Here is a 13,968-nt window from a genome sequence, read left to right as displayed (position 1 = left end):
TATGCATGGCTTATACGTCTACTGATTTACGGGTTCTACATTCCAAATAATGTTTTTTGGGTTGATAAAATAGTTGGTTGATTTATTTTAAAATGACGTTAAAAATATTTTATGTACATGTATATGTATGGCCGAATTTTGAGAGCTATAAAAAAAAAATTCTAGCACATTTTAAGAAATAAAAAGCAGACGTTTCACTTCACCTCTCTTGCATGCTTTTTACTTGGGCTAGTAACAATTACAAATCCCATGGACTTTTATTTAAATGTCTCAAACAAATTTGAGACAAATTAAACATTACTTGAACTTACTCAAGCCCACCACTAGTTGAATAATTATTTCTAATTGGGGTCTACAAGGCCCAATGTTATTAAATTAATTCAACACTTGAATCAATTTAATTATTTGGACTCTACTAGGACCACTAGTGTTTGATTAATTCAACACTTGAATTAATTTAATTTAGTCCATAATAATGTTTATGAAATCACAATTTTCAAATACATTATTTATTTGAGCCATCTTTTAATATAGGAACACTTCCACAAATTAAAAGTTTATTTCCCTTATAGAAGTCATACTTCTAATTTTTCTTGTGCCTATAAACTTCTTTATAAGCCATTCAACACATTGAACTATTTTATTCTCAACGGGATCTAGAAAGTTAGCACTTGTGTGGCCCTCAATGGTTCATTGATACAACTAGCAGTGGATTCACATCTCAATGTGATTCGGGGCTAAACATCTCCTTATATGAGCATATCCCAATTGCTCCATTCTTACTAATCAACTCATTGATAATAAGAACGTCAGAACTCAAGTCTGATAGTACCCAACCAATCATGTTAAACGTCTAGTAGCATCGCTTACATGATTCTCAATGCATCAAATGATAGTTTCTGCAAGAACCATTATATTATAGTTAGCGTACAGTACGGTCCCTTCATCTCATATATCCCGACCGATTCGACAACTGTTTGTCTATCAAGTGTTCTCAATGAATCGATACTATGTGTCATGTCGTAGTTGCATCGATGGTGTAATCTATGAAACTCCTTTCATAATTACCACCAACACTCTGATAAGAGATTTCAAACTACATACACATGAGATCACATAGGATATCCATACCCAAAGGTATGTAGTGAATCCCCGACTTCAATGCATCGACTCTTATATGTTTCGACAAAACACCCAACATTGCCACTTGATGACCCCATATGAGCCGGTAAACAAGTCAAAGTGCAATGGCATATAGAGTCTCAATGTTGTCCCGGGTCATAAGGAATAATGTTGTACAACCATAAACTAGGACATTTCCACTCGATAAGTGAGAACCACTTGAAAAGTTCTTTATGGAGGGTTGTTCAGTTCACTCTACAAGGAGCACATCTCTGCATGCTCGGACATCACAATGTCTCCTCTTAATGAAACATGGTACTCACATCGCAGATACTAGTCTCAAACTCGAGCGGCCTATATCCTTCTTAGCGACAGCTGAATCGACTAGGAACTGTTCAGAATATACAGTATTCCAAATGCGAGTTTCATGATACTCATCACATGAGTATCTCATATTGTTTATACTATTTGTATATTCAAGGACTTTATCTATGCAACTAGCATGCGTATACAGATAAATATGTGCCAAAAAAAATTTTCAAATATTATTAAAATAAAGGATTGTTTATGCATAGAGTTTCAACATAAACCCTCGGCCATCACTTGGCTCGACGGGCACCTACTCTAACAATCTCCCACATGCACTAGAGCCAACTACCCACATGCTTCAAATCCATTGATTCGCGATTCTTCTCGAATAATGGTCCAGGTAAAGGCTTACTCAGCACATCAGCAACATTATCTGTGGCGCCGATTTTGTCAATCGACACTACTCCTCTTTCCACAATCTCTCGGAGGATGTGGTACTTTTTCAATACATGCTTGGATTTCTGAAGAGACCTTGTCTCCTTTGCTTGAGCTATAGCTCCCGTGCTGTCACAAAACACTAGGACATGAGCAACTCCATTAGGAATGATGCCCAACTCTTGGACAAAATTCCTTAACCAAATAGACTCCTTTGCTGCAGTTGATGCAGCAATGTATTCGGTCTCAGTGGTGGAATCCGCAATACTGTCTTGCTTGGAACTCTTCCAACAGATAACAGAACCATTGAGCATGAATACGAACCCAGAGGTTGACTCTGAGTCATCGATATCGCTTTCGAAACTAGAGTCGGTATAGCCTTTCAATTTCAATTCTCCACGCCCATAGACCAAGAAAAACTGATTGGTCCTTCTCAAATACTTGAGGATATCTTTCAAAGCTTTCCAGTGAGGAAGACCAGGGCTCGATTGATATCTACTCACTACACTTAGTGCATAAGCCACGTTAGGACGTGTAGATATCATCCAAACATGATACCAATTGCGGATGCATACGGAATGCGTGTCATCGCCGCTATCTCTGCATCAGTTTTTGGAGACATAGACTTGGATAGGGATATGCCATGACACATTGGTAGATGTCCTCTCTTGGACTCATCCATCGAGAACCGCTTTACGATGGTATCAATGTATGTGGACTCGGTGAGACCAATCAATCTTCTTGATCTATATCTATAGATCGGTATTCCCAATACAAAAGATGCTTCACTTAAGTCCTGCATCGAGAAATTACTCGCTAACCATATTTTAGCTGATTGCAACATCCCTACATCATTCCCAATGAGTAGAATGTCATCAACATAAAGCACCAGAAATGTCATAACACTCCAACTGACCTTCTTCTACACACAGAGTTCCTCAGGATTCTTAGTAAAACCAAACTCTTTGATTGTACTGTAGAATCTGAGGTTCCAACTCCTAGATGCCTGCTTTAGGCCATAAATAGATCTCTGAAGTTTGCATACCATATGCTCACTTCTAACAGATGTAAACTCTTCAGGTTGAGACATGTAAATCTCTTCCTTAATATTCCCATTAAGAAAGGCTTAACATCCATCTGTCATATCTCATTGTCGTACCATGCAACTATGGCCAGCAATATCCTTATAGACTTGAACATTGAAATTGGAAAAAAAGTTTCCTCAAAGTCAACTCATTGTCTTTGAGTATATCCTTATGCTACCAATCGCGCCTTGAAGGTCAATACTTTACCATCCGCCCCAAGTTTCCTTTTGTAAATCCATTTACACCTATGGTAATAGTTCCCTCAGGTGGATCCACAAGATTCCACACTTGGTTCAAATGCATGGAATTCATCTCAGATTCCATTGCTTCAAGCCACTTAGATGAATCAGCATCGGATAGCGCTTCCTTGAAGGTTAATGTATCACATCCATGCTTAGGCTCATCATGGCCCTCTTCAAGAAGCAGACCATACCTCATAGGTGGTCTCGAGACTCTCTCGGATCTTCTAGGAGCTTGTATCTCCTCTCTTGGCTTTTTGGCTGTGGGTTCTACAATTGTGGGTGTTTCTCGAACCTCTTCGAGTTCTATCATCTCCACTTTTTTATCCAATAGAAATTCATTTTCCAAAAAGGTTGCATTCCTAGAAACAAACACCTTTGTTTCTTTGGGATGATACAAATAATATCCAATTGAATTTCTTTGATATCCCACAAAGTAACATAAAATGGATCGACTATCCAATTTATCTCCCACGTTCTTCTTCACATAAGCAGGGCATCCCCATATTCTAAGATAAGAATATTTGGGAGGCTTACCAACCCATATGTCATATGGATTCTTATCAACTACCTTTGAATGGACATTGTTCAACAACAGTGTCGCTGTCTCAAGTGCATATCCCCAAAAGGATGGCGGCAACTCTGTGAACCCCATCATAGACCGAACCATGTCCATCAAATTCTGGTTACGACGCTCTGAAACACCATTCAACTGTGGTGTAGCAGGCGGAATCCACTTCGTATGAATGTCAGCAGCATTCTTTGCATCCTCAAAATGACTCTGCAGCTCATCATTCAAAAAAGCCTGCATTTAACACTTAGCTCGCAAGTCATGGTCACACCAATCCTTGTAAGTCTGCAATTCCTCAGGAGTGCAGCTAGTCGGAGCCTCAACAGGGGGCGATTCAGTGAGTGTATATGCTATCCTTTCCGAATTCAAAACAATTTTTAGGTTTCTTAGCCAATTGAGGTAATTAGGTCCGGATAAAATTTGTTTGTTGAGTATAGCATATAACGGGTTTCATATCGAAGATATATTCAAATTTGTACTGAAAAATAAGAACAGATAAATGTTAATGACTATTTTAAAATATTTAATAAGATATAAAATATGGACTTTTACTTCTTGCAGTGATGACATACATCAGCAGTCTCTTCAGCCTTAACTGGTGTGGCTGCCACAACGGGATTCGGAGCTTTCCTCTTCAAGGGCACATTCTTCTTGGGACGTTGGAAAGAACGCTTCTTTCCCTTCCCATGTGGACCAGTCTTCGCACCAAATGAAGAATCCACATAAAGAACCCGCTTCTCTTTCTTAATGGTGGACTCAAAGGTAACAAGCATATTCACCAACTCCTCAAGGGTAGGCTCCAGCTTTTTCATGTTGAAATTCACCACAAAAAGATCAAATGAGCTAGGCAGCGACAAGAGCAACACGTCAGTGGTCAACTCCGAAGGCAACATAAGATCCATGCCAACGAACTTGTCCACGAGCTCAATCATCTTTAGGCCATGCTCATGAACTCAGGCCCCATCTGGCATGCGTAAAGTGATTATTTCCTTGACAATAGCATGCCTAAGAGGCCGTATTTGCTCACCAAATAGCTCCTTGAGATGCAAATGAATGTCAGCAGCACTCTTTGCATCCTTAAAATGCCTCTGCAGCTCATCATTCATTGAAGCCTGCATATAACACTTAGCTCGCAAGTCATGGTCACACCAATCCTTGTAAGCTGCAATTCGTCAGGAGTGCAGCTAGTCGGAGTCTCAACAGGGGGCGACTCAGTAAGTGCATATGCTATCCTTTCCGAATTCAAGACGATTTTCAAATTTCTTAGCCAATTGAGGTAATTAGGTCCAATTAAAATGTGTTTATCGAGTATTGCAGATAGCGGATTGCGAATCGAAGACATTGTCATGATTTTACTGAAAAGTAAAACAGATAAATGTTAATGAATATTTTAAAATATTTAGTAAGATATAATGTATGGACTTTTATGTCATAAATTTTTGCTCCCACTGTTTTGACATCTTTCACTACCCTCTAGTGAAAACGGGAAACTCCTTTCCTCGGTAGGTACGTAAGGTCCAATTAGCAAATTATGATCCCGAATAATATCAGCCAATCATAATTCCTAAAAGGTAGTTTCCAATTGCATCTCCACGCAACCCACTACGTAAAATTTTGTCTCACGTTTGATTAGGACCCAATAATATGACGTCGTTCATCTTTACGTGTCAAGCCTTACCCATCCATGTTGAACCTTGATGGACGGTCGCCATAAGTTCCCTCAATAATATAAGCCAAAATCATGGGAGTTCCACGCACTTTACATCACCATGTCAATGGATGTCACAGCTTTCCGGCGTCCAGGCCCCTTCAATAATATGGGCCAAGCCCTGAGCACGGGTAGCGTTCATCATGCACCCATTGTCGATGGCAGACATGAAAATTATAAACACCTTTATAATTTCTCTTTCTGGGCTTGATATTAATTTTGAATCTTATTCAAAATGAGGGTTTTTAATTTTGAATGGTCTTATCATTAATTTTGTTTTAAAGCTCGACATTTTGATCGTATGTTTGTCAGATTAATGCAACTTTGTTATTATCATAATAATAACGCATATACTCATTATTTACAACATATCATGCATATATTATAAACAGTAAACAAAATAAGGATGATCAATTGCCCCAATACTAATGGCCCGTGTGAGCCAAACACGGGCCTAGGTCCAATCCTAAGGAAATGCATGGGATGCAAATGCAACTTTTACATAAGCCTCCAATATTTAAATGTCTTCGATCTTCATAATCAACAAGGCCACCATCTTCCAATTTTGATCTTCCACTATACTAATATTTACTAATAAATATTCATGGAAAATAGGGATACATCTCATGGGGTGGGAACGGGCTATAAATCAAGCCCACTTATAAATTGATAATTATTACAATCATTCAACACAAAATATCCTAGCGTACACCTAGCAAATTGGGCTTGGGCTTTTGATCATCCTTGATGAATAATATCACATATCATACACCATTAATTAATTATCAAAATAATCAATTGATCCAACATTATATATCTTGATCCAATCACTAACCGCCACGATTATAAACTAAATCAACAAAGTAAACAAACTCCTTTGTCTACTTTCTAATTAATTTATTTACAACTGAATTTCTTGTAAATCACAATTTACTATAAATAATTAAAGTCCAACTTCAATTATTTATTTTATGATAAAATATATACAAATTTTGTGGATTTAAAGTTAAGGGCCCAATAAAATATTTTTCACTAAAAATACTTTTGGCCCATTTAAATTCACAAATTGTGTTAGCCATCTAATAGCCCAACAACTCAAGGACCATGACACTTTGATATTCCAAAACAATTTTGAAAACCCTAGTCGTCATCGCCGTTGCCGGAGTTCCATCGCCGGATTCCGGCCAACATGCACAAAATATTTTTTTTATTTTAAAAGAGAGGCAGTTCGGGCAGCCCCTCTGGCTGCCCTTGCTGCCCAAAAAAGTCCCTTGTAATGGCCTTGATTCGATGCAAAAATTTTTCTCATGCGGTTAGAAATGCTTCTCAATATAATATGATGTATTTGCTACACTAAAATTGTAACCATAGATCTTGATACAACTTGAAAGCGGATTGGTTACGGTGCCCGGTTGCGCAACGGAAGTTTTGAAAAAAAAATTTCAACAAGAAAAACAAAACCGAGCACCTCACAATATGTGTAGCAAATAACAAAAACAAACATGTCATACATAGAGTGTTTAAGAAATATACCTATCAATCTCTTAACATTGATGATGGCTCCAACTAAGATGTTAAACACCTTAGCACTTGAATGTAGACTAATCTACAAGCCTCCCTTGAGCACTCCTTGTTCAAAATCAAGCCCACCACCACAAAGATAAATCAACCTTACACTTGCACTAGAAAATTTAAGGCATTTTTTTTTGAGAAGTTTGTGCTTTCATAAACAATTAGAAGAAGCAAAATGAGAGGAATTTTTACTCCAAAATTTCGGCCAAGGTGAGTTAGGAGAGAAGGGGAGAAAATTTTCTTGGTGCTTGAAAAATGATAAAGTGCATGAGCATGCCATGCATTGTTTAATGAAAAAATTGCCTCAAACCCTTCACCTCCCTTACATGCTTTTTTCTTTTGGCTTATAACAATTTCAAAGCCCATGGAATTTTATTTTAATGTCTCAAACAAATTTAAGATCAATTAAATCTTACTTGAATTTACTCAAGCTTACCACTAGTTGAATAATTATTTGTAATTGATCTCTACAAGGCCCAATGTTATTAATTCAACACTTGAATTAATTTAATTATTTGGACTCCACTGGGTCCACTAGTGTTTGATTAATTCAACACTTGAATTAATTTAATTTAGTCCATAATAATGTTTATGAAAATCACAATTTTCAAATACATTATTTCTTTGAGCCATCTTTTAATTTAGGAATACTTCCACAAATTAAAAGTTACATTCACCTTATAGAAGTCATACTTCAAATTTTCCTTGTGCCTATAAAATTCTTTATAAACCATTCAACACATTGAATTATTTTCTTCTCAACGGGATCTAGAAAGTTAGCACTTGTGTGGCCCTCAATGGTTCATTGATACAACTAGTAGTGGGTTCACATCTCAATGTGATTCGAGACTAAACATTTTCTTATATGAGCATACCCCAATTGCTTCATTCTTACTTATCAACTCATTGATAATAAGAATGTCAGAACTCAAATCTGATAGTACCCAGCCAATCATGTTAAACGTCTAGCAGCATCGCTTACATGATTCCCTAGGTATCAAATGATAGTGCCTGCAAGAACCATTCTATTATGGTTAGCGTACAGTATGGTTCTTTCATCTCATATATCCCGAACGATTCGACAACTATTGTTATATCGAGAGTTGTCAATTAATCGATACTATGTGTCATGTCGTAGTTGCATCGATGGTGTAATCTATGAAACTCCTTTCATAATTACCACCAACACTCTGATCAGAGATTTCAAACTACATACACATGAGATCACATAGGATATCCATACCCGAAGGTATGTAGTGAATTCCCGACTTCAATGCATCGACTCCTATATGTTTCGACAAAACACCCAACCTTGCCACTTGATGACCCCGTATGAGCCGGTAAACAGGTCAAAGTGCAATGGCATATAGAGTCTCAATGTTGTCCCGGGTCATAAGGACTAATGATGTACAACCATAAACTAGGACATTTCAACTAAATAAGTGAGAACCACTTGGAAAGTCCTTTATGGAGAGGTTTGTTCAGTGGACTCTACAAGAAGCACCTATCTGCATGCTCGGACATCACAATGTCCCCGACCAATGAAACATGGTGCTCACATCGCATATACCAGTCTCAAACTCGAGCGGCCTATATCCTTCTTAGCGGCGGCTGAATCGACTAGGAACTGTTTAGAATATACAGTATTCCAAATATGAGTTTCATGATACTCATCACATGAGCATCTCATATTCTTTCTACTATTTGTATATTCAAGGACTTTATCTATGCAACTAGCATGTGTATACAGATAAAGATGTTCCAAAACAATAATTTCAAATATTATTAAAATAAAGATTGTTTATGCATAGAATTTCGACATGAACCCTCGGCCAACACATGGCTCGACGGCTCCTACTCTAACACCGCCCACACACCGCGTGGACGCTCCGCGAAGCTCTTGCGTTCATGCTGCCTGCGCGGTCTGCCCGGAACAGTTCTGGGCAGCTCCAAATTTTTTTTATTATTTTGATTTCTGGAAAAATAAATTTTTTATGGTAAATCAATTTGCTGAAAAATTTTCTTATGTTGTAAGAAATAAATTATTCAATATGATTTAAAATCATACGTTATAGAGAACTTGGCTCTGATACCACTGTTGGGACATCGGTTTTCTCGTGTCCAAAACGTTGCGGAAGTATTAAAATTTTAATTTGACATTCAAAATATTCTCTGGACACTCGTATGGTTTCAATAAAATAAACATACAAATGTTGTTTAGTAATATACCTTTAATGAATTAATTCACTCGGCTCCAACTACTCTGATATTAACGAACGTAGCTCTTGTTGAGTTTCCCTACGAACTTTCTTCGATCTCCGTGGACCGGATTAATTGTTCCTCTTCTAAATTACACTAGAAAATTAGAAAATATTTTGCGTAGAGATAGAACACGAAGAAAAAATTGACTAAAACTGAATTTTTCTTGCAAAAGAAAAAAGGGGATTTCGAGAGCATCTTTTGGAATCTGGGAAGAGCAGAAAAAAAAAAAAAGAATTCTTGCTCAAAGCTTTTGGATGCCATCTTGTGAAATAAGAATAAAAAATCCTTATAACTATTTTCTAATCCTTTCTTTACTTAATTAATCTAATTAATTAAGTTAATTAAAAGATTTCAAAAATTGCATCCCATGTAGAGGTGTCAAAGTGCAACACGACCGTCAACCCGACACGACCCAACACGAAAAAAATCAGGTTCGGGTTGTTGTTTTTCGGGTTTGGGTCGGGTTCGGGTTGGATGGATTCGGGTTAGTGCCAAGTTGGACGGGTTTCAAGTTGGGTCGGGTTGGGTCGCAGGTTGACCCGAAAACTTTTTTTTTGAAAATATTACCTATATTTTTATATATTGTATGTTTGAACAAAATTTATTGTATATTTATATGATAAATTTTCATCATTTAATATTTATTTTGTATATTTTTTAACAATTGTTTATTTGATTTAGTAAATATACTTTAATTTTTTACGATTAAACTTTCAAATTTAAATCGGAAATTTTGTTATTATGTGTTTAAATTAAAATATTATTATTATTTTTTATTTTGTTCATTTATTTTATTAAAAAATAAATAAAATTCGGGTTAAGCGGGTTAGACGGGTTCGTGTTCGGGTTGGGGGTTTTCGGGTTGCTTTGGGTTCGGGTTCGGGTTGGGTTCGGATTGAAAAAAAAATAAAAAAATTTCGCGGATTGACCCAAAACCCGACCCGATTGACACCCCTAATCCCATGGTCAATCTCGAATGCATGACTTTTTATTAGAATAAAAAAATATTCTAATTATATTTCAAATCTTTATTTTTACTTAATTAATTCAATTATTTAAGTTAACTAAAGTTTCTAAATCAATATCATATTAAATGTAATCTCGAATGTTAATACATATATTTTGAGAACATCATGCATTAATATTATTTTGTTTTGTAATCTCGAATGTTAATACATATATTTTGAGAACATCATGCGTTAATATTATTTTGTTTTGTGTGCAAGTTTAAAAATATGGTATCATGAATATTTTCATATTACATATATCAATACCATATTTTATAAAAACTTAATGGATTATATTTTAATTCATTAGAATATAATTTAATCATTAAAGCCCACTTGAACTTTAATAAATTAGCATGATGGGCTTATACTCTTAAAAGCCCATGATCCATACTCCCATTACATTAATCTCATCATAATTCCGATCGACGATCCAACATCATCAATGTGACAATTTCAACTTATTGTTATTACGATGCGCACTTTAATTTCGATATCATCAATATCCAAATAAGACAGATGCACTCCCTTTGACTATTTTAGCAGTCATGCTCTCAAAATTTCTATAAGCTTTTTTAAAATTTATTTAAAAGCTTATCGATTGATCATATCAAACTTAATTTTTTATAAATTCAACTCATTGAATTTATTATCTCAACGGGAACAAGTAACTAGTGCTTGTGTGACCCTCAATGGTTCAGGGATACAGCTAGTCGTGGGTTCACAACTCATTGTGATTGAGGACATAATCCTTTATTCGGGCTTACTCTAATTTGCTCCATTCCATATATCAACTATTGATCATGAGAATGTCAGAAATCATATTTCTGATTAAACCCATCGAACTATGGTAAGAGCATCTAGTAGCATCGCCCCATGATTCCATAGGTATCACTGATTAATGTACAGTAAGGTCCCTTCATCTCATATATCCTGATTGGATCTGCAACCATTGGTTCATCGAGGGTTGCATATTAATTCGATAACTATGTGACACATCTGTGAGAATAAATAGTGGCATCGCATGTACAATTGGAGAACTCATTCTGTAACGTACATCTCATACTCTGTCGTGAGATTCCATGCACTATTATTTCATCAGATCACATAAGATATCCACACTTGTAGGTGAGCGGTGAATTGCTGACTACAATGCACTGGCTCCTACATGTATCGCAATGTACCCAATCTTGCCACCTGATGACCCTCCTGAAGTCGATAAAACCGGCGCTAATTTGATTAGCGACGGAACTTAAAACCGTCCCAAAAATCAACGTCGCCTTCCTACGGTTTTTTAAAACTCGTCGCTAATTAACGACAGTTTTGAACAGATAATCCGTCGCTAATTAGCGACAGTTTTAGTGACGGTTAATTAGCGACGATTTTTGGGATAAGATAACGATGGTTTATCCCAAAAACTGTCATTAATTAGCGACGTTTTTGACTAAAACCGTCGTTATTTGGATTATCTCAAAAACCGCCGCTAATTTTTTTTCTTTAAAAAAAAAATTAGTTTATAATTTAATTAAAAAATATTTAGTTTTATAATTATTTTTATAGATTTTTAAATAATCTATTCAATTCATATAAATTAATATTTTGAAATTTGTAAATAATCTATGAAACGATTAAACCTTGCCAACCGTCGCTAATTAGCGATGGATTATCTCAAAACCGTCTCTAATTATTTTTTTCTAAAAAAAATTAGTTTATAATTTTATTAAAAAATATTTAGTTTTATAATTATTTGTATGAATTTTTAAATAATCTCTTCAATTCATCTAAATTAATTTTTTGAAATTTGTAAATAATCTATGAAACGATTAAACCTTGCTATAAAATAAGCGAACAACAAAATTAAATAATGTCATAAAACTAAAAAAAATCGTTCATAAGTCTCAATAAACAAATTAGTAGATCTAATAAAAAACTAAGGAGTTTGAGTTTCATCATCGTTGCTATCGCCATCACCGTCATCGTTACCAAAGTCTTGTGATGGTGGAATGTACTCAGGTGAGTACCTCAGGACCTTGTCCGAATGTCGACGGTGTGATGATCCAGCTGCATATGGGTCATCAAAATGTGATCACCCTGCTAAAGCGCGTCCTCTGCTAGATGAGCCTCGACCATACAGAAATCGTCAGGATGTATGTGACCATATAGAAATCGTCGGAGTACGACCATCATCCGGAGGTGATCCGTGTTGCTGGTCCGCTATATATACCTACAGAATCTATGTATGCAAACGATTAAGTAATTATGTGCACAAAAATAAAATATATTTTATCCAAATTACAATTCAATCATAAATAAATTCAATCCTATTCATTTTCGTCGTAGATGTCACGAACATCGTCGCTCAAATATTGAACCTCTTCTGTTTCACTTTCAGTGCTGTTCAAATCAATTTCATTGGCGTACATAACATTAACGTCGACTATATTTTGAGACGTCAAAATAAATTGAGTTGAAATGTCATGAGTTCCACTTTCGTTATTTTAAAATGCATCGTTCACATCAATTTGATTATGCTCAGTATCTGACTCAACATTAGTGACATAAGCTCTCCTACGTAGACTACTCAACTACATCCAATCTGATTCAGCTTTCTATGTTGTTGGATAAGTCAAATACACAACTTGCGAGCTTGCGTAGGAAACACAAATGGTTCGTAGTATCCCAGATTCTTTTTTTGATTCACATCAACAATTTTTTGCGACGTCTAGTAGTTTAAAATGCTGCTAATTTTATTTTTTAAAAAAATAAACATTTAACTATTTTGCATGCATGCAACCCTATTGAATATATGCAATATAAAAATAAGCATAATTGTTTTTGACAACTAAAAATACTGCAGTTTAAAATTGCCGACACAGACATAATATGTGTACGTAAAAATAACTCAAGTAAATATACTGATGGTCATCACCATAACAAAATCAACGTATTAAAATGTTCATGTCCACTCAAACTCATAAAAACGTGATATGCAGAAAGGTGTGGTCCTCGGGTCGTGTGCGCACACTCAGAATTCGGCACCTTCTGTCCTCTCATCAACATTCTCACCTGCATCATTCACACGTAGTGAGTCTAAAGAATCAACACACCTATACTGTGATATCAAATACATATACGTATCATGTAGCAGTGAAAAATACCATATTCAACATACATTTCATGATCATAAAAGAACATATGCATAATCGTAATAACAATCATAGCACATATCATCATATCAACATATACGTATTCATTTTCTTAATTTGAATTTTGTTCGTCAGCTGTGACTTTCGTATTATCATGTCATTCGATGGATTCATCTATGTGTAACCGAGGTATCCGGCGGCGAGGACATCGGCGACAACATTACCCCTCCACTGAGCCCTGGCCTTACATGTCATCATGTCATCGTATTAGTCACAACCAACTCTCATCCTTCAAAAATGTGTCAACATATTCATCACTTTATAAAAGCATGCATATACATAATTTTTACTTAAAACAAAGCAAGCACCGTATTTTTTTATAATTACATAAAAATCATATACATGCTGCGTAAACAATTTAAAACATGATAAATTTGTGATCAGGGCACTGCCATAACTAAAAACTCGACTCGGTTGCAAAATGGCCATTTTCTCCCTAGAAACCCAAAATG

The sequence above is a fragment of the Primulina tabacum genome, chromosome 9, assembly GCF_025594145.1.
Source record: "Primulina tabacum isolate GXHZ01 chromosome 9, ASM2559414v2, whole genome shotgun sequence".
In the NCBI taxonomy this organism is placed as follows: Eukaryota; Viridiplantae; Streptophyta; class Magnoliopsida; order Lamiales; family Gesneriaceae; genus Primulina; species Primulina tabacum.
This window is presented reverse-complemented; position numbering follows the sequence as displayed.